The sequence below is a fragment of the Rhineura floridana genome, chromosome 4, assembly GCF_030035675.1.
Source record: "Rhineura floridana isolate rRhiFlo1 chromosome 4, rRhiFlo1.hap2, whole genome shotgun sequence".
Taxonomy (NCBI): domain Eukaryota; kingdom Metazoa; phylum Chordata; class Lepidosauria; order Squamata; family Rhineuridae; genus Rhineura; species Rhineura floridana.
In genome coordinates, this window is record NC_084483.1 from 37,487,188 (window position 1) to 37,507,981 (window position 20,794).

At 45.0% G+C, this 20,794-nt stretch overlaps 1 protein-coding gene across 3 annotated transcripts in view; it reads right to left on the reverse strand.

Moving 5' to 3' along the window:
• The window catches only part of RNF144A (ring finger protein 144A), an 84,832-nt gene that overhangs the window by 56,770 nt on the left and 7,268 nt on the right, over positions 1-20,794 (reverse strand). Inside the window, exon 1 of one of the 3 annotated variants that reach the window (XM_061622834.1) lies at positions 5,399-6,354. The exons of the other annotated variants lie outside the window; for them this stretch is intronic. The gene's annotated coding sequence lies outside the window, so the exon portion shown is untranslated. Of the gene's footprint in view, positions 1-5,398; positions 6,355-20,794 lie in introns of those variants that run through there. 3 annotated transcript variants of the gene reach the window in all.

The window sequence follows — 20,794 nt, forward strand, 5'->3', positions numbered from 1 at the left end:
ATAACTACATTTGTATTCGGCTGTCTTCATGATAGCCTTCCATGGCTGGTGGGTGGGTGAGGCACAACGGGTGAGTAAGTGAGGGGGCAGGCGAGCAAAGGAGCGAGAGGGGTGGGCGAGCGAGTGAAGAGGGCGGGCAGGCAGACTTGATGACCTGTGGTGGAGGAAGGAGAGGAGGTGGCTTGGCGACCCGTAAGGGAAAGAAGAGAGAAGGCTTGGTGACATATGGGGGGAGGGAAGAGGGTTGGCCAGGTCTAAAGGGAGGGGGAGTTTGGCAAGGCCTGGGGGCAGTGGGGGGTTTGGCAAGAGGGTGGTGGTGGGCGGGCAGGGCTGTGGATTTGGTATGTCAAACCGTCGACTTCGACTCTGACTCCTCTATTTTTCTACTGTCCAACTCCAACTCCTTCATAAATGGCAAATGTATATTAATTTTTCTACTGTCTGACTCTGACTCCTTCATAAATGGAAAATGTATATAAATGTATTAATATTAATATTAATCCATTAAAATATTAAAATATTAATTTTATTTTGAAGTTGGAGTTAGTACATTTCTACTGACTCTGACTCCACCCAAAATTGCTTCTGACACCAACTCCACAAATCCGATTCCGACTCCAAAGCAACATTGGAATGGCTCAAGAACAAAAAGGTGAATGTCCTACAGTGGCCCAGTCAAAGTCTTGATCTCAATCCCATTGAGAATATGTGGCGCTCTTTGAAAATTGCAGTCCACAAGCAATGTCCAACCAACCTTAACGACCTGGAGCAATCTACCAAGATTAATGGGCCAAAATTCCTCGACACTGTGTGCAAACCTGGTACGTACCTACCCCAAAAGACTTAAAGCTGTTATTGCAGAGAAAGGTGGCTCTACCAAATATTAATGTGTGGGGGTTGAATACTTATGCAAGCAATATGTTTCAGTTTTTTATGTTTCTTAGAAACACTTCCCAACATAAAACCAATGCCACTTTACAATAATTGATTCTGAGTTTCAGTGTTTCAAAATAAAATATCATACATAACAAAATGGTCCACTGGACTCACCTGAAGGGTGATTTTCACAGGTACGCCTGCCATCACTCTGGGCTATCACTGCCATCTAGCGTCCGAGGCAAGAAAGCACTGTAGATAAAACCTGGGCGTCCAGCCCCTCCCACTCCAGTTTCATTCGAATGAGTCCGAAGTGGCGTATCTGAGAGGAACGGAAAGGCCCATAGGCCCAGGAGCAAGGAAAATGGAGCAACCAGCTTGACAACAATATATAACCAAATGCATTAGAATGGAAATCTAGAGATTTGAACTTAACCCAACAGTGCAGCATAAACTACCTACGAGCAGGGTATAAGGTGAAGCATAACAGCCAGAACTCCTCCAACAGGGCCGTGATGGCAGGCATACCTGTGAAAATCACCCTTCAGGTGAGTCCAATGGACCATTTTCCTGCCATCACTCTGGGATGTACCAAAGCAGCCCCTCATAGGGAGGGACCACCAAGGAACTATTTATCATGAAGTACATGTTGCAAGACACGCCTCCTGAAAGCAGCGTCAGAGGAAGCGTACCGGTCAATCTTATAATGTTTCACAAAGGAGTTCGGCGTAGACCAAACCGCAGCCCGACAGATACCTGCAATGGGCGCGTTGGTCGCGAAGGCGGCCGAAGTGGCTGCTGATCTAGTGGAATGGGCCGTGATATTAGTTGGCACAGGAAGATTCATGGACTCATATGCCAGAGTGATGCAGGCCTGCAACCAGAGGGACAAAGTGGACCAGGACACCTTTTTTCCCAAGGTTCTAGGGTGAAAGGATACAAATAGTGCCTCAGAGAGCCTGATATCTTGGGTGTGTGAGAGGTAGATCTTGAGGGCTCTGTGAACATCCAGGGAATGCCAGGACTTCTCTAATGGGTGGACTGGCCTGGGACAGAAGGACAGGAGAACGGTGTCCTGGTTACAGTGGAATGCTGAAGAAACTTTAGGACAGAATGATAGATCTGGCCGTAACACTACAGAGTCCTTATGAAAGATGCAGAGATGGCGTGCCGAAGACAACGCTTCCAGCTCTGAGACTTGTCTCGCCGATGTAATAGCGACCAGGAACAGAACCTTAAAAGACAACAGCCGGAGAAAGACAGACGCGAGGGGTTCGAATGGGTGCTGTAGGGCTTGCAGGACCTTTGAGAGACTCCATGATGGGAAGTAGTGGCGCACGGGCGGAGACATGAGGCCCCTTTCAGGAAGCGTTTGATGAGGGGGTGGGAACCCACAGGGACGGTCGAGGAAGAGGCAGACAGGATAGATGAAATAGTGGCGGCATGACGGCGTAGAGTGTTCGGCTTCAGACCCCTTCTGAGCCCTCTATAGAGAAACTGTAATACCTGCTGCACAGTGACCTGAGAGGGCAGGGTGCCCTTGGAGGTGCACCAGGTGGAAAACGCCCGCCAAGTGCTCTGGTATATACGTGCTGTTGATGGTCTTCGAGAAGCCAAAATGGTATCCACAACTCCTGGGGGTAAGCCCACAGCACTCAAATGTCTCCGCTCAAACGCCAGGCTGTGAGACTCAGCCAGGCTGGGTCTGGGTGCCAGATCGGTCCCTGAGAGAGCAGGTCCGGCCTGACAGGTAGTGTCCAGGGCTCCATGACTGACAGTGCAAGGAGGTCTGAGAACCACGGTCGACGCGGCCAATGTGGGGCTATCACGAGTAGCTGGGCCCTCTTGTGCGGCAGTTTCTTCAATGCCTTGCCTAGGAGGGATATCGGTGGGAAGGCATACAGGAGACCCTCTGGCCAAGTGCTGTCAAGGCATCCACTGCTTCCGCGGACGGGTCCAGGTACCTTGAGAAGTAACGGGGCAGCTGGTGGTTGTGGCTCGAGGCGAACAGATCCACCGAGAGGGTGCCGAAGTGTTGCTGCAGCATATCGAGCACCATCGAATGGAGCTTCCATTCTCCTGGGGAGACATTCTACCTGCTGAGCCAATCGGTGGTCACGTTCAGCACCCCACTGAGATGTTCTGCCCATAATGACAATAGGTGGCTTTCGGCCCAGTTGAAGATTAGGGTCGCCTCTGCCTGAAGAGCTCGGGACCTGGTGCCCCCTTGCCTGTTCAAATGTGATTTGACGCAGGTGTTGTCTGTGCGAATTAGTACGTGCTGAAGGGAGAATAGTGGCTGGAAGTGTCGGAGGGCCAGATGGACGGCTCTGAGTTCCAGCCAATTTACAGACTGACATTGCTCCTCTCTGGACCATGTGCCCTGGGCAAAGCTGGAATTGCAGTGTGCCCCCCATCCGGTCAGGCTGGCATCCGTGGTGATAGTGATCCTGTTTGGTTCCCGAAAGGGAGTGCCCCTGCTGAGGTGTGACTGCAGTGTCCACCAGTGAAATGAGGCTCTGAGCAATGGCTTCAGACGTATCACACGATGTGAGGAGATGGCAATGTCGGCCTGAAAGGGTAGCAAGGGCCACTGGAGAGGCCGAGTGTGATGTCGGGCCCACGGGACAATGTGAATAGTGGAGACCAACGTTCCGAGGACCTTTGCCAGGAACATGACGTCCGCCTTTGAATGTCGAACCAATGATGTTGCCATGCTTCGGATGGTGGAGATGCGCTCTGGGGACAGAAACACCATGGCCTGGGATGTGTCCAGTACTGCTCCCAGATGCTGGAGCCGCTGAGTTGGCTTGAGATGGCTCTTCTCGGTGTTGACTAGTCAGCCGTGGGACCTGAGAGCCTCTAGAGTGTAGCAGAGTTGTCTGTCAGCTTGGTCCTTGGAACTCGCCCGAAGGAGAAGGTCGTCGAGATAAGGGTAAATATGGACCCCCTGAAGTCAGAGTGTGGCCACCAGGGTGGCCATTACCTTGGTAAACACTCTTGGGGCTGACACAAGGCCGAATGGCATGGCCCGGTACTGAAATGGGCTTGGCCCAGCGTGAATCTTAAGAATCGCCTGTGGGTGGGACAGATTGGAATGTGGAGGTAAGCGTCTTTGAGGTCTATAGATGCTAAAAAATCTCCCTGTTGCAGTGCTTCCACAATGGACGTCAGTGACTCCATTTTGAACCTGCGATGCTGGACAAAGTGGTTTACGAATTTGAGGTCCAGAACTGCCCTCCATGACGAATCTCGCTTCGGGACTGCAAACAGGAGGGAGTAGATGCCCTGCGACCTTTCCGCTAGTGGTACGGGTTCTATTGCCGCTATGTCGAGTAGATGGCATAGGGCATCCTGCATGACCCTCCTGCGTGAATTGGAGACTGGTGATGAGCGGTATCTGTCCGGGGGTGGCAGCCAAAACTCCATGTTGTATCCACATAGGAAGATGCTTCTGATCCAGGGGACCCTTGACAGAGGAAGCCAGGCACTGGCAAAGAGAGAGAGCCACCCCCCGATAGGAATGGCATCAGAACTGCTTGCGCTGCCGAGCTCCTCTGCCGTACGAAGAAGGGGCTTGTCGGCCTTGATACTGGAATCTGCCCTGGTAGCGCTGTCTGGGCCAGGATGGCCTGGATGATCGGAACTCGGGGACTCGTGTATCTCGGCCACGCCCCCCGAAAGGGCTGGAAGGGGCGATATGGGGCAAACCGGCGAAACTGTCTGCGGTCATCCCTCTTGGCGGTGGCTAGGGTAGGCTTTCGATTGTCCTTGGGGTCAATGTGACGCCCTTCCCTGGCTCTCCCTGTCAGGTTCCTACCTGCTCGTGGTTACTGCCTGTCACTAGGCACCACCAGGGACTCCACCAGTCCGGACTGTCCTCTCTTATGGTTTCTCTCCCCGCTCTAGCACAGATCTCAACAGATCCCCCTGCTAGGCAGCACCACCAGTCACGTCCTATAACCAGTATTTCCAGAGACTCTGCCTGAGGCTCTCTATCAGGTTACCTCTGTGACTGAGTGCTCAAGCTGTCCCACTCCCTTTGTATCAATGCAGATAATTCTGGTTTGCTCTGAATACTTGTGGTGTTATATTCTCCCCTTCACCGCTGCCACCATTTGTTACAGTTTCCCTTCAGCCTTGGTCATTACCTTACCCTCCCTTCTGGTCTGTGAAACCCCAGCCAAGGATCAGGCCTTTGGTAAACCAAATATATTTATTAAATAACAAAGATAACAAGATTTCTTCATAAAGGCACTTAAGCATATGGTTACATCTATTCCTGAGGTACTGGTCTTAGTATTAATCCGAACTCCACACTCTCCACCCAATCTCCTCTCAAAAACCCACCAAAACAACCCACTTCACGCTCACCGTTCACACAGATTTTCCTGTCATCCTTCCATTTATACTGTCAGCCATTTTAAACATTCAGCCAATCATCCAGCATTCTACTGCCCATTCACTCCCCCCTCCTCTTTCATTCCACTTACCATGTATCTCCTATACAAACAGCACTTACCATATATACACTAATAGAGGAACATCACAGTCAACCAGGACCGCTTTAAGGGCGTCTTCCCTGAAGAGCAGTGACCCCGAGTAGGAAGCCATGGACAAATTGGTTCGGGCCGTAGAATCGGCATCCCAGTGTCGTAGCCATAAGGTCCTTCGAGCTACTACTTCGGCGACCAGGGCCCTTGCTCCTTGGTGGGTGGCGTCCAAGGTGGCATCTGCCATGAATGCGGCCGCCTTATGTAGCTTGACTAGCCCCTTTCTCAGTGTGGCTGGATCCTGGTTGGGATCGTCCAATAGGTCATCAAGCCACATCATGGAGGCCCTGGAGAAAATTGAGGCAGCAGCCGAGGCCCAGATGGAGAAGGCGGATGCCTCATGGTTCTTGCGGAGTGCGAAGTCAAGTCGCTTTTCAGAGGGGTCCTTGAGTTGCGAATCTCCTTCTTTCGGAAGGAGAGACCTAGAAATCAAGTCCGAAATCGGCTGGTCGATGCCAGGGACATTCAGGAAGGACATAAAGTCCGGGGCCAAAGAATAAAGTTTGTTGGCCAATGGTGAAAAGCGACGTGGACGTAGAGGACGGGCCCATTCCTCTCTGGCCAGCTTATTGATGGGATCTGGTACTGGAATTGAATGGTCCGCTGACCGGGGTGATTTGAGGACCCTGGTGCCTTTCACAGGAGGAGCCGCCTGCTGTGTTTGTGCAGGTTGGATGTCCAGGGTGTCCAACACTCTACGGCAGAGGGGGAGGTAATCAGCCGAATTGAAGAGGCGGTAGGATGAATCCTCATCCAGATCAGATTCTTCACTCCATTCGTCAAGGACTGGGTGCATGAGGGATACGATGTCGTCCATCCCTGAGGGCTCACCACCAAGTCTGCCTCTGGAGATATCAAACGGGTTAGGAGAAGAATGAGGGATGTCATCCTGACCACCAGGCTGCTGAATCGAGGTAGACTGCCGCGGGGATGGAAGTTGAGGCGAGAGGCATGCCTGAGACTGAGGCTGAGCTTGGGAGAGAAACCTGAGTACCTCTCGCAGCTGTGACAAAAATTCTGGTGTCTCCTGTAGTCCTGATGGTGGTTCAGGAGGTACAGGGGGCTCCTGTGGGGGCAGATGTGGTTGCACCGGAGGAGGCAGCGCGGCAGAGGGAGGATCCGAGTATCGAGATGTCTGACTTGGAAAACCTTCAAACTCGTCCTCTGAGGACCCAGCAGGAGATTGGAAGAGAGCAGGTAATGCTTGACAGGCAGGCTCCTCTAAGGTCGGGCTGAAACATACCGGGCCCGCTTGGAGGCACTGTGGGCAGACAGATGTTTCATCTTGGCGAGAGCTTTGGCGTGCTTATGCTTATGGGCCTTATGTTGCCCTGGAGCTTTGCACTGCTGACTTGCTCCTGAGGTTTGCGCTGCCTCTGGTTGCTGGTCTGCCATGTCAGGGTCCGGATACACCCACACAATGGGGAAGGTGTGGTATCAGCCCTGTGAGTGAACAAGGAGCGTCATGCAGGCTAGGTGGCCAAGCAAGAGAAGGTTAGGTTCGCTATGGCCCAGGAAAAAAGGTGTGGGCACGCCCACAGGAGAAATTGCCCACAGGATTAATGATTAGTGATGCAATATGAGCCACAAGCTAAGTACATGCACACAATGGGGAAGGTGTGAGACCGCTATAGTACACTGCTGAGCGCCAGGCAAAGAAGCTTTTTATATCTTATTTTTATTTTTATATTTACACAGTGTGGCTCAAAGCTGAATACACGCACTCAATGGGGAAGGTGCGGTACTGCTAATATGCACTGAGGAGGAAATATTGCATTAATGTGGCCTAAGCACAAGGCCCAATACCAGCACACAATAGGGAAGGTGCGGTATTGAGGGGTGCTCAGTCTTACAATTCTAACAGGCAGCCTGGTTCAGTCAGCATAAGAAAAACCTTCATAAAGGGAAAAAAGGCCGCAGTGAGTCAGAGTAGAAAATGACTCAAAAATCAGGCAGCAGCTAAAATGTCGGCCGGCAAAAGAAAAGCTTCAAAGAGGATGCCCGCAGTTCCAAAACCACAGGGGGGAGAAAAAGATCACAGGAGCGATCTGGTGGGGGGGTCCTACTCGCCACCCCCTCCGAGTCGGAACCAAGCGCCGCCAAGGCCAACCGCTCCCCAAACAGAGGGCCGCAGCCGCAGGCTCCCGGCTGCAAACGGCAGGCCGCTGCTGAAGCCGCGGGGAAACGAGGCAAGGCCACGGAGAAAGTAAGGTCGGGGGAGGAGAGGCCGCAGCCGCGGCCTCCAACGAGGGAGAGGCGGCCGCCTCTACCCAAGCATGGGGAAAAAACAAGCAAGCAGGGAAAAAAGAAAAAACGGGGGCAAGAACAAACAAACAATCCCCCACTCCAAAAACTGAGGGGGGGGGAGGAGTAGCAGTCGCCGCTCAACCAAAAAGGAAAACAAACAAAACTATCTAAGAAGGCAAAAGAAGAAGAGAGAGAACTTATCCACGCTCTGTAGGTATCCAAACGTCTCAGACGAGGCAAGAATGAAAACTGGAGTGGGAGGGGCTGGACGCCCAGGTTTTATCTACAGTGCTTTCTTGCCTTGGACGCTAGATGGCAGTGATAGCCCAGAGTGATGGCAGGCTACCTGTGGAAAATTACAATGTACCATTTGTAATTCAGTAATATGAGAGCATTTGTCAGGGGTCAACTTTTGTCAGGCACTATATATTTCCATCACATTCTCTTTTCCTGCACTACCATCTGGATTTACTGGACCAGGTTAAGTTGATTTCTGGCACATAAAGTCACTAAAAAATAGCTTTAGGTAGTGCTTTTTTGTGTTGGTACTCACCAGTACAGAGCACCATCCCCTCTTTTTTGCTGCTCATGGCACTTTGTGATGGCACCCACGGTACTTTCATCAAGGTCTGATTACCAGCACCTCATTTTTTTTTAACCAAAAAAGCACTGGTTGTAGGAATCAGCTCTCACTATAAACAAAGTTAAAGATCCTTTAGTATTATGCACTGGGAGAGAGAAATGCTACCGATACTGCCTGTCAGTCATTCAGCATTTTTGTTTTCTGCAAGTCTTTTTAAAGGGGCTATTTATATGTATGACAAGTCCTTGTATCTTTGATAAAGCACATGAGTTTTCAGCATGCATCAGATGCCACCATTCTTGTGTGTCTTGAGAGCGATTACCCTGAAGCCATTCCTTTTGTATTTACATACCCTGCATTTATGATGCATTTTCAGAAGAGAATGCATATACCAAAAGCATCTACCAAAACACACCAGGCAGCAAGTAAGAGAAGCTATTTACAATCTTCTTTACTCAGAGTACATTAAGGAATAAACAAGCAACCAACTTATTTGAACATCTTGTGTACATGTATGTTTTTAAATAAGACCCCCACATTTCAAGAATCTGCTTGATTAAGCTTACCAGTCCTTCCTGCAGTTTCCATCATATTTGGGAGGAATGTCTTCAAAGTACAGGACAGACTGAGCATTGGTCAAAAAGGGAGGCAAGGAGTAGGGTTTAAAGGGCCTTTTCAAAGTGTGATTTTTTTTAACAGAAAGTGACCAGGATGACAGCATGCTGAATATAAACAAAATTTTAAAAAGCAAAACTTTGTAAGGCCTTGGGGCCTAGAAAATTAGGGGCAAACCTAAGGTAGAGATCCACAATAACAAGGTCACGAGAGACTTCTTGGCAGGTTTTGATTCCTGAACAGGCACATTTAATGGGCCAGATGGTGGATAAAGTTAAGACAACCAGTACAGTACACCTGCTCCTTGCTCATACACCCAGACTAGATGTAATTGTTAATTGGGTGAATTTATCTTTTTCTGCAATATAAATACCAGCTGGTAAATAATATTGGCACCAAAGAAAATTTCCCAATGCAAATAGCAGGTTGGGGAAAAACAATTTCCACTGGGAATGGGGGGGGGGATTAAACTATTTTCAAAATGCAAAGGGCGATTTATTTGTTCCCTATTATGCACTAGTGCGCTGCCCTACTGGGTCTTACACCTTATCTCTTGCAATGGGCACAATAATCTGTTTACAGCCCAGTCACAGAGCATGTTATTCAATGTCCTAGAGTTCAATGGGTTTAATTACCAGTAAGTTATGCCTAGAATTGCAACCTCAACATCAAACTAGATGAGACAAGAAATATCCAAATGCATTTCCTTCCTTTCAAACTTTTTTTTAAAAAACTAAGGTCAGCCTCTCCTCTCCAGAATTTTCTCCCAGAAAAATCACACATCACTGTTCAGTGCTTCCCATTGCAGTGATTTTTTTAAAAGGCCATTTAAAGAGATGGAAAAGCATTTCATGTCTAATCTAGTTTGACCGTGAATTTCCAGAATCAGTATGTGAAGCCTAACCTATTGAAACAGAACTTCCATCACACCTACTCTCAGTAATCTCTCTCTCTTCTGTGCACCCCAGTTTAAAATCAAGCCTGATCAAGACTTCTATGAAACTCAAATGCTCCCTTACTTCTTTGTGATTGCTGGCTAGTCCAAATAAATATCTATAGATTCTATATATAGTGGGTACAGTCGCCCCCCCCCGGTAAGGATCACATGCACCTAAAATACTTAGGCTGGCTCTCAGTAATAACAGGAGCTGTGTGTTGGAACAGTTTGTAAAATGGAATTAAATTATTCAGCATAAATGATCTTAGCAAAGAGCAGGGCAGATGAAGAAAGACGCAGCAGCATTGTTTAAAAAAGAGCAACCGTCTTGTATTTAGTGACAAGCAAAAACAAACAACAAGGAAAACTTGGAGTAACGATACGACGAGGGCTAATACATGATCAAAAGTAAGAAACAAGACAGAAGTGTTAGGATTTATGCACAACTGTGAAGTGGAGCTGTTTGATAATTTAAATGAAATGTGAGTTGGCTGGCGAAAATATTTCAGCACCAGCTTACAGTGTGCAGAGACATTCCAATGCTTTGATCTGCAAGTCTTTGAGGTATTATGTCAAAGCTTCATTTTAAGCTAAACCTCTAACATGAAGTGCAGTTAAAATTAATCTCTCATCACTGTGAAATCTGCCTTCCAGAAAAGTTTTTAAATGGAGCATCATCTTGAAATAACAGGTGAAGGTTGAATGCGAAGTAATTATGTAAACAGCCTGATCTTACTGATAGACTAAATAGGGGGTGCTGGGCTGCCTTCCTAAATGTAATGCTAAAGGGGTACCAACACATATACACACACATTTATATTAACATTGCATGTGTTATAAGAGAGGTAGAGAAAAGCCAAGAGCATATAGGATATGAACACAAGCAAACTGAAATTCCTACCAATGCAACATGGGAAAAGCAGGAGATGATACACTACATTTATATCCCATTTTTCCTCTAAGGAACTCAAGGTATCATACATTGTTCTCCCTCTTCTCATATTATCCTCACAACAATCCTGCGAGGTAGGTTAGGCTGACAAACAGTGACTAGCCTAAGGTCTCCCAATAAGCTTCATGAATGAAGCCAGGCTTCCCAGGTCTTGTATCCAACCTACCTGGGAGTAAGCCCTCCATTACACGCAGTGGGACTCACTTTTGAGTAGACATGTATAGGACTGTACCTTTAAAGCCCAGAGCGAAGGAATGACTCACACTTCCCCATACCTCTTAAGAAGGGGGCTACGCAAAACAAAGGGGGCTTCAGGGAACTGTTTACAACCATGTTTTCTGACACAGCTCCGATGCCTTTATCAGCTGCAGTCATATGAGCACAGCTTCAGAGAGTGAAACTTTGCCATCACTGCACCTGTAAGGTGACACCTTGCACAGAGCACCTGCTAGAAAAAGGTGGCACTTGTAGGAGTAAATCTAAGCCATTCATTTGGGCAGGAACGAGGGAGAGAATGCCAATTTCCACCTTTTTGTATGGGTGGCAGAGCTCCTGTACCTTTAACAGCTGCCTGACATGCAGTCATTCAGCGGGGGAAACTTTTCTAGGCCTGGAGAGCAAGTCATGGGAAACTGCTTTCCCTGCTAAATTACTAAAAGCCAGGCAAGTATTAAGGCACAGAATGCCTGCCAGGAAACTGATTGGCAACTCTTGCAAAGCACGGCCCTGTGTGGAAAAAATTACTCCAATCCCCTGCTTTTTAACCCTACTGAACAATTAGCAGTGTGTGAAAATAATCAACAAAAACAAAAACAATGTTTGTGCAACCTGGAACATGTAGTTCAAATTAGATCAGACGACTTGAAGTAAGAAAAAAGAAAGAAAGGGAACCACCTAATATAGTCCCATCCTGCTTTGAAAGACTGTATGCAAGATTATTCTCATTTTCTCTCCCCCCCACCCCACATCTAGGCTCTAGACCTCTGGAAAAAAAATTGAAAGCCTCAGCATCCTGCTCCTCAGTGGTAAAAAAAAAACCCTAATCCAGCAAAGGATAGCAATCATAAGCCCATTATATACCTGGGTAAATAAACAGCCTCAATTTTTATAAAGCGGTTGCAAATAATCACTCATGGTTATGAAACCAAACTGTAGAGTTGCCAGATCCTGTGTGTCTAAGGCTGCCAACTTTTCAACCAGCCTCTGTAACTAAGTCTTTAAAAACAGTGTGATCTACAGCAATTAGCATGTGATAATGTTCATCCCCACACCAGAAAAAAGTTTTACCCAGGAATTCTTATGCACCATGTGGCTATTAAAAGGCATAGCTGTAGAGACATACTGAAAAGTTGGCCTCCGCTGGTCCTCTCAATGACCACCTTCTCTTGCTTATTGAAGCAAGCTGGAATCTGGATTTATTCCACAGCAGTCAGGGTATGAGAGATCTAGGGGATAAAACAGGGATACAGAGTCCCTGCCAGGAAAACAGACTGCAATTGTATACCAACTTGCCTGGAAGTATGAAACTAACTTCTGAGTACGCATGGGTGAATCTCTCAATTTCAGTTTCTCATTTTTCTAATCATAAATTTGGTTTTCTACATTTCCATATCAGTTTGCAATTTTTCTAAAAGTCCCCATGAAAATTCATCAGTGAATTTCTCCTAATATACTCATTTTATGCAATGTTGCTAATATACACATTTTGGCAAAGCAACTTCCTCTTATTGAATGCATTTTTCTATGTTATTTTCACTAATATACCCATTTTTATGCACACATTAGTATACACATATTTGTACACATCACTTGAGTGGAGAACTGCTCTGCAAAATTCAGATTAGTGCAAATTTCAGATAGCTGAGTTTTGGTTTGCGTCTTGTTTCAGAAAGCACAAATTAGGTTGGTTTGCCTTCAAATGCGAATGGAATCTAATTTCTCTCTCATCTCTACTTCTGAGTAGACATGCATTGGATTGTGTTACATATTTTTATCTGTTGTATTTTATTTGCTGTTCTGGTTTTTTTTGAGTTGTGATTTATTGTATTGTTCTCACTCTCGTTCCTCCCGCTGTCTTTTTCTTTTTGTTAGCCAACCCAGGAACGCTTGTGTGTTGCACATGTGAGGTTAAAATTGACAAATAAAAATACCAAGTTGTATTTCCACATCACTGCCAAAGGAACTTTTCTATATTTAGCTTCTCTTTCCAGAGGGTTTTTTTTTTAAAAAAAAGGACACAAAGTTGGCAAACAGCTAGCATCATTTGCCAGCTAGCACTTTTTAATTTATTGTTTAGCCTCTGCCTATAGAAAACTTGTTTTAGTAAATTCTCTTAAATCCGTTTGAACTTAAGAACACACATCAGAAGAATTTACACGAATACTTTGTGGCATGAAGTCCATCCAGCACTCAGCAGTGAGTGTCACTGAGTTCAAGGTGAGTTCTAGGTAAGTGTGTGTAGGATTCAGCCTAAACCTGTGCAAGAGTGTGCCTAAGTCCTGCTACGCTGCCCTTTTAAGATATCTCTGTTTGTCATTTTTTAAAATAAATAATGGAGTTCCCACACTATTAACAGCTGCATTATGAAGAAAAAAATCATCATGTAAAGTTTCCCTATCACTTAAAAGCACAAGACACCTGCACAAAAAGTGGCAACCCTAGCAGGATCCCATTCTTACTAGGAACAAGAACCCTTATAAAATGTAGTTATTGTCCGAGGCAGAAGGGCCATTTTCTGGCTGAACTTTGCTTTTCATCATATGTAAAGTTTCTTTTACTATCCTCTTATGATTTTGAGGTACTGAATCCGAACTGCGCCACTCTCTAAACCTTGGGGAATTTTCACAATTTCAATTCTAAATTTCATAATATAGCAGACTAAACCTTCTTGGTTTTCTTTTATACTTCATTTTATTCAACTGTGTGACTCATCCAAGTTGGATTATAAGCATCTCAAAATTATTTAAGAATTTTGAGGACACTGATCAGTGGTGGATCCAAGGATACTGTTGGGGAGGCGCTTTTCCGGGAGTGTTACAAATGTTGCCTACCTTCAAATAAAATGCAGAATTCCAATTAAAAAACAGCATTTATTAATATTGTTGTGAGTTTGGGGGTTGAAATGGATAATTCCTATGAGTCCCCTTCCAGCCTCTGATTTGGAATGCTGTGCCTTGGGGTGAGAAACTCTGATCAGATGAGTTTCTTTGTTAAGCTAATAGGGTGGACAGGTGGGTTAATGGGTCTATCAGGTGCCCAGCAACCGGTGAACGGGCCAGGGAGATCCTTTTGTCATTGAAACTCTTCAAGAGAGCCTTCCCTCCCCCCTTTCTGGGGCCAAGGAGAGGCTTGTGTATTTCAGTGTGTCTGGGAAAGGCTGGGAATTGGAGGCAGTCAGAGAGACTGGCTCTCTGCACCACTGCTTTAGGATGCCTCCTGTAACACTGACTGAAAACTGAATATTAGACTGCTGATGCCTTGAACCCCTCCATCATAAGCTCAGGTTGGAATGTGTGTAAATAAATAAACCATATTTCATAAAGACACCACAGTCTCCGCTGACCTTCCCAAGGAAACCAAACCCAGGGCGAGTGCAGGGACCCCAAGAAATCTCACTGTTTGGAGATTGGGGTGGCACGCAACAATATATTTACAATTTTAGATGTTATTTTTAAACATTAGAAGGTTTTTTATTACTGTTATTTAGGAATTAAATTAGTATAGTTATTTCCATTATTAATTTTAAGTATCAGCACAAATATCTTCATCACTGTCATCCAGATCATTCACTACTGCATTCCCCTTGGCAAGTGCAGAATGTCGTAAACCCTAACTGGACTTTAATGCATGACTACAACCCTTGGTGCATGAACATCTGATAAGATTCACCGTGTTAGGTGCTAGAGAGGTACCTCATAGCTGCTTCTAATGTGTGTACTCCTCCGCTGTGGTTGATAAAATCTCCCATCCAAAATCCAGAGTGTCTACTGGAGATGAACTAACTAAATGGGCATACATCCACAGTGCTGTTTGGAGGCGTGCTCATTTATAGTGTGCTGCAGTACACCTGGTGTTGGAGGCAACTTACAAAACCTTTGCAGTTTTCTAGTAGTAGGACCTATACTGAGCATAATTGACATGCCCTGCAGCTAAGAAATATGGGAGCATCGACTCTACTGCATATAAATGCAGTAACCAATCACTTTCTATCTCAGGATGGATGAAATTCATCATGAAAAAAACAAGCTTCAGAAAGCAGTCAACCCATAGCTTTGAAGTCTGATTAAGAACATGAGAACATAAGAAGAGCCTGCTGGATCAGGCCAATGGCCCATCTAGTCCAGCATCCTGTTCTCACAGTGGCCAACCAGATGCCTGGGGGAAGCCCGCAAGCAGGATTAATTTCAGACTTCTTATCAATCAGTTCCACCACATAATTCATACCTGCATCTGGGAGATCACTAATAACTCACCGCAATATTTCTTCTGTGATCATCCTAAGGGCTCTCACATTCTGAAGAAAGTTCTGTCCTGAAAGCAGCTTTGGTACCCCAGCAAAAGCACACTTTAGAATGTCTTCTAGTCCCCTACGACTCATTAGTGTACCAACACAACCAACAAAGGATATAAGCATGTGCATGCCTCCCAGCCTCGATAAGACATTATTAAGTAATGGCCAGTCTACCAAAGTTAAATTGGCAGTAACTTTATAAAGTTGTAAATCAGTTGTGAAGATAGTCCAATTCTGACCTGCTGTTTCAGTTATCTGCATTGCCTCAGATTCAAATGTAATACTGTAAAATTTCCCCGAGGTTTAGAGTGTGGCACTCTTTGGATTCAGCACCCCAAAATCATATAAGAACAGTCAAAAAACATTATATATGATGAAAAGCAAAGTTCAGCCTGCTCAGCACTGGACTATTATGGTCTAACACAGGGATTCCAAAACTGTGGTCGGTGGATGGTCACAAGTTTCATTTGGGTGGTCCACAATGTGTCTGCATTAATATTTATATTGAATTTTTAACTGTATTTTTATTGCTTCTTTTATTTCTTGTATTATATTTTATTGTATTACACTTTGAATGCCATAGAAATCAAGTTATAATGTAATAAAATACAATACACGAAACAAAAGCAGCAATAAAAATAGTTAAAAATCATATCTCACCTAGCATAGCACATTACAATTACTACAATTGTAGTAGGCAGGAAAATCATTAAGTAGTCCTTCAAGAATCTGAACAGTTTTCAAGAGGTCCATGAGAAGAAAAGTTTGGGGACCACTGCTGTAACACAAAGAAATAGCAGGAAGCACAACATTACTTTTCAAAGGAGGAACTACTTTCTGTTTCACCCTAGTATATTTAATAAGTGTGGCCACTTATGGGTAAGAGGGCTTGATCTGCATGGAAGAAGCAGTGAGTTGGAGGCTGACCTTAACCCTTCTGCTGCCCTCTAATTTTCTTCCTAGCTCCCCCAAACACACACACACACACACACACACAGAGAGAGAGAGAGAGAGAGAGAGAGAGAGAGAGAGAGAGAGAGAGAGAGAACTGGACACAGAAACATGGGTCTGGAATCTGGGCTGCAGGGGAAAGCCTCTCTCTGCCTGTCTGTCCAACCCCTCTATAAACACATATCACACCTTCTGACTTGCAGAGGGGAAATGGTAGCTGGGAGTAAAAAACATGAGGCCAAGGCAAAATGTATAAATTTGGCTCCGAGATGGCAGTTCTAATTCTGGCAAGAAAGATGTGATGACTCAGGCAAGTAAACTGAATCCTGGGATTAAAAAAATGCAGAGTCTCCTGCCAAATTCCATCTGCAGAAAGAAAATAAACCCTGCTGATTCCTTAATCTGGTAATCAGTTAAAAATGTGAGTGAAAGCTTTCTAACACTGGTGGATTTCTTGCCGGTCCTATTGACATCTACGTCACTTATTGAGTAGACTGGGAAAATGCAGTACATGCTAACAAAAACAGTTTATTTTAGGGGCTGAGGTTAGAAGTTTGCTTCCCACTCATTCAGGTAACAACTGCAGAAGCGTCAAATTTAAAGTAATTTAGAAACCAGGCGCTCTGCACTATTGGTTAGGCAACCGGATTGGATGGCAAGTGAGAGAACAAGGATCTTAATCCCAGCAAATCACCACCTCAATGTACCACTGTCCTAAGCTCGCCCTGGCTGGTTTTAGATTGTAATTTGTTGGGATCTGAAACTATCTCACTTGGCATTCGTTTGGTACTTACCTTCTTAGCCTCACTGGGCTATCATAGTAACAGCAAAAGCAAATACTCCCAAAACCCCAGCCAACCACCCCACAGAAACCAGAAACAAACAGGCTTCAATTGTCACAGTGTGCCATGGCTCTAAAATTCCTTGCCTCTATTCTGCAAGAGTATTCCATTATTCTGGTCGCTTGTGGTGAGGAGAGTATTCCACCAGGCCTAGAAGGGTTTATAAATGGAAGAGAGTTTCTTTTCCCTTTCAGGTCATCAACATGCCACAGGTAATTAGCTAACACAACTGTGTGGATATGTGCTCACTGGGCCAGTCATCATCTCTCAGCCTCACCTGCCTCACCGGGGCTGTACGAACGATAAAACTAGGCGGGAGAACTATATACTTGATCTTAAACTCCTTGGAGGAAAATCAAGATGCAACTTGACTGAATCCTGGATAGTGACTTTTAAAAAACGTATCTACAAGCCTGTGTCACCTGTAAATGCTGGGAAATTGTCAATTTGAAGGGAGAATGAATCAAACCAGGCTTCTCAACTGCCATGCCTAATACCAATTAGGTTTACGCATGTTCAACAAATTCAACATGTTCATTCAACAAGGACATTCCAGAGGTAACAAACTCACTCATCTTCCCACTGTCTCTACTAAAAAGTAAACAGATCCTAAACTATTCTGCCATCAATCGTAGCTCTTCAATCCATTTCATTGCTTTTTAAAATTGATAAAAGTCTGCCATTAGTCAAAAAGAAGGTTGAGGTTCTGTTGTAGTGTGATTAATTTGGCAAAGCAGACCCAATGACTCAAGCACAGAGCTTGGAAAAGTTATTTTTTTGAACTACAACGCCAATCAGCCCAATCCAGTGGCCATGTTGGCTGGGGCTGATGGGAGTTGTAGTTCAAAAAAAGTAACTTTTCCAAGCTCTGCTCAAGCATACATGCCTCATCCAGTACGGCAGGGGACAGTGTGTAGGGATGGAAGAGCAACATGATCTAAAGCAGGGCTGTGGAGTCAGAGTCGTGGAGTTGGAAGCAATTTTGGGTGGAGTCAGAGTTGGTAGAAATGTACCAACTCCAGCTTCAAAATAAATTTTGATTGACAATTTTTTAAAAATATAAATCCAAAATGTCAAAGAAGCTTCCCATGAAGTTAGCTGTAGTTGAGCATTTCACCATAACTCAAGATGGAAAACATTTTGTGTGTCAGTGTATGACACAGGACCCAGATGAAGACAAATGCTGTGATGCCAAGATCAGCGCATACAGTAGGGCCCTGCTTATATGGCGGGTTCTGTTCCGGACCCCCGCCGTAAAGTGGAAATCGCCGTAAAGCGGAACCCCATTGACTTTAATGGGGCGTGTCGCGTGAAAACGACACAAATTGCCGCAAAAGCGGCTTTAAAAGAGGGGAGGAAAGCCGCCGCATTAGCGGAACGCTGGTAAGCGGGGCCCTACTGTATTCAGGCAGCGATAAAAATGCTCCTATGAGAGGTTCCAATTTAAAAAGACATTTACAGCCCTTTCCAGGGCTGTGGAGTTGGAAGCAATTTTGGGTGGAGTCGGAGTCGGAGAGTAAAAAAATAGAGGAGGAGTCGAAGGTTTGGCGTACCAACTCCACAAGCCTGATCTAAAGGGAAAGCAAGCCTACCCAGATGTGAACAGGTGACATGTATTTTAATATGCAGCTTTATTTTACAATGTGTATTTTTAACTCCTAATTTTATTTATATTTTGACATGTTTTAGGAGAACTTGTTTTTAACTTCTGGCTTTTATTTATAATTTTACTGTGTATTTTATATAAACACTTAAGAGGTTTTTACAATTAAGCAGTATATGCAAATTATGTTAAATAAATTAAATTCTATTGACTGTTTTTGATGTGGAAATATAACCACATAGTGATTTTATCAAGTTGTGGGTTAATATTCTGTTGGTATGCCTTCTTTTGTGGCAGAGGCTGGCATTTACACACTAAGGCAAATTAATTTTCAGTGGGTGCTAATATATCCTCTCAACCATATTAAGGGCACTTTCAAAAAAAATATTCACTTTGCAAACATAACTGCAGTCAAATCACGTTGTGATTATTTTATAAACAGCCAGGCAGTTATGCAGAATTGGGCTGAATTTAACATTCCAAAGGTGTATGCAGTCACATACGAATGACCCCCAAAATATTCAGCAGTGGGGTGTGGGTCTAACACTATGGAATTCCAGATTTCATTGCCTCTAACTAGGAGATTTGTGTGTTTTAATTTTTTTTATTATTTATTTTATTTTTTAAGATCTGCTATGTGTCAAGTAACAATAGCAGCAGGAGCTTGCCACTCTGATTACCAGAAGCCACCAACATACCTGTAAAAGTTACTGTGTAGGTCAGGGGCAGAGAACCTGTGGCCCTCCAGATGTTGTTGGACTACAACTTCCATCAGCCGCAGGCAGAATGGCCAATAGTCAGGGATAGGAGCTGTAGTCCAGCAACATATAGAGGATCACAGGTTCCTCTCCCATGATGTAGGGGCTCAAAGCTTTCTTGAGATTTTCTATTTTCACTGAAGTCAAATCATTTTTAAAATCCTGTATGGCATAAAAGCAATTTGGCACTGAGTCTGGAAAGTTTGCTGCACACACACAAGTATCTTTGACTGGCATCCACTGAAGGTTGCAGCCAGTATCTGGCAGTGATACTTCACGAGTAAATGTTCCAAGGCACATTAAAAACAGAATCCCATTCATCCCATCTTGAGGATAATGAAAGCCACAGGAAATGTGCTACAGTACTGAATAAAACAAGGCCACACATGTTAAATTTTTGCTTATTTCAAAGTTTCCCAGTATTTCATGACACCATGTATGTAACACCTACTGGCATCTCCAATCATCTGAAGTCCCTCAGAATAATAAATGGTGCTTTCTTTTTCTATGCTCATGTGTTTGTTCCCTTGACTCCCCCCTTCCTCACTGAATCACTGGAGAAAATGGTGTCTTGTTCACATCATCCCAACGGAATTATTGTTCTGCACTCTCACCCTTGAGGAACGTTCAATTTTGTCAGCAGCATGGAGAGTGTCTAAATTAAACCTTGGCTTACAGTGAATGCGACTAGAATTACATACCCATATACAAAGGTTGAGAGATCCAGGAGCCGAATACTACCTTGCCAGCACCTCTCATAGAACCTCAGAGGACACTGATCCAGTCTCACGGCAGCACTCAGAAGCCTGAGTTATCGACAGAAGGAAACCAGCTTCTTGGTGGTACAGAGCTCTACTTCTTCTGCAGAAGATACTCTGGCTTGGATGTACCTCTCACAAATGTTTCTCAGGCAGGGGGTTCCATGGCTTTGTTGGAGGCTGGCACCTCAGATGGCTACAGATAAAGTCCTGCTTCTGCTAAGCCCAGGGTAAGCCTTTATGGGTAGGAAAAGCACAGGACATCTGCACATCACTTATGGCTAGGCTGACTGCAGTGCAGAACTCACAAAGACCCTTTGCTGGGTGGCACCCAACTCAAGGTTTATCTATACTGCAATTTATCTAAGATAAGTGTGGCTTTGGAAATTATGACAGAGGAAGCATCAGTGAGGATGTGCATCCTGTATCCATGTATAACCTTTGAAGCACATCTCTGGTGAAGTCCTAGCAAACCTGGATCTGAAGCACAGACATGTCTCTCCTGGGAAGTGTCACACTTCCTAGTGTCCTGCCACCCTGGGCTCCTACTGAGAGGAAGGGTGGGATATAAATAAAATTAAATAAATAGTTCTCTCTTGAGTGACAATT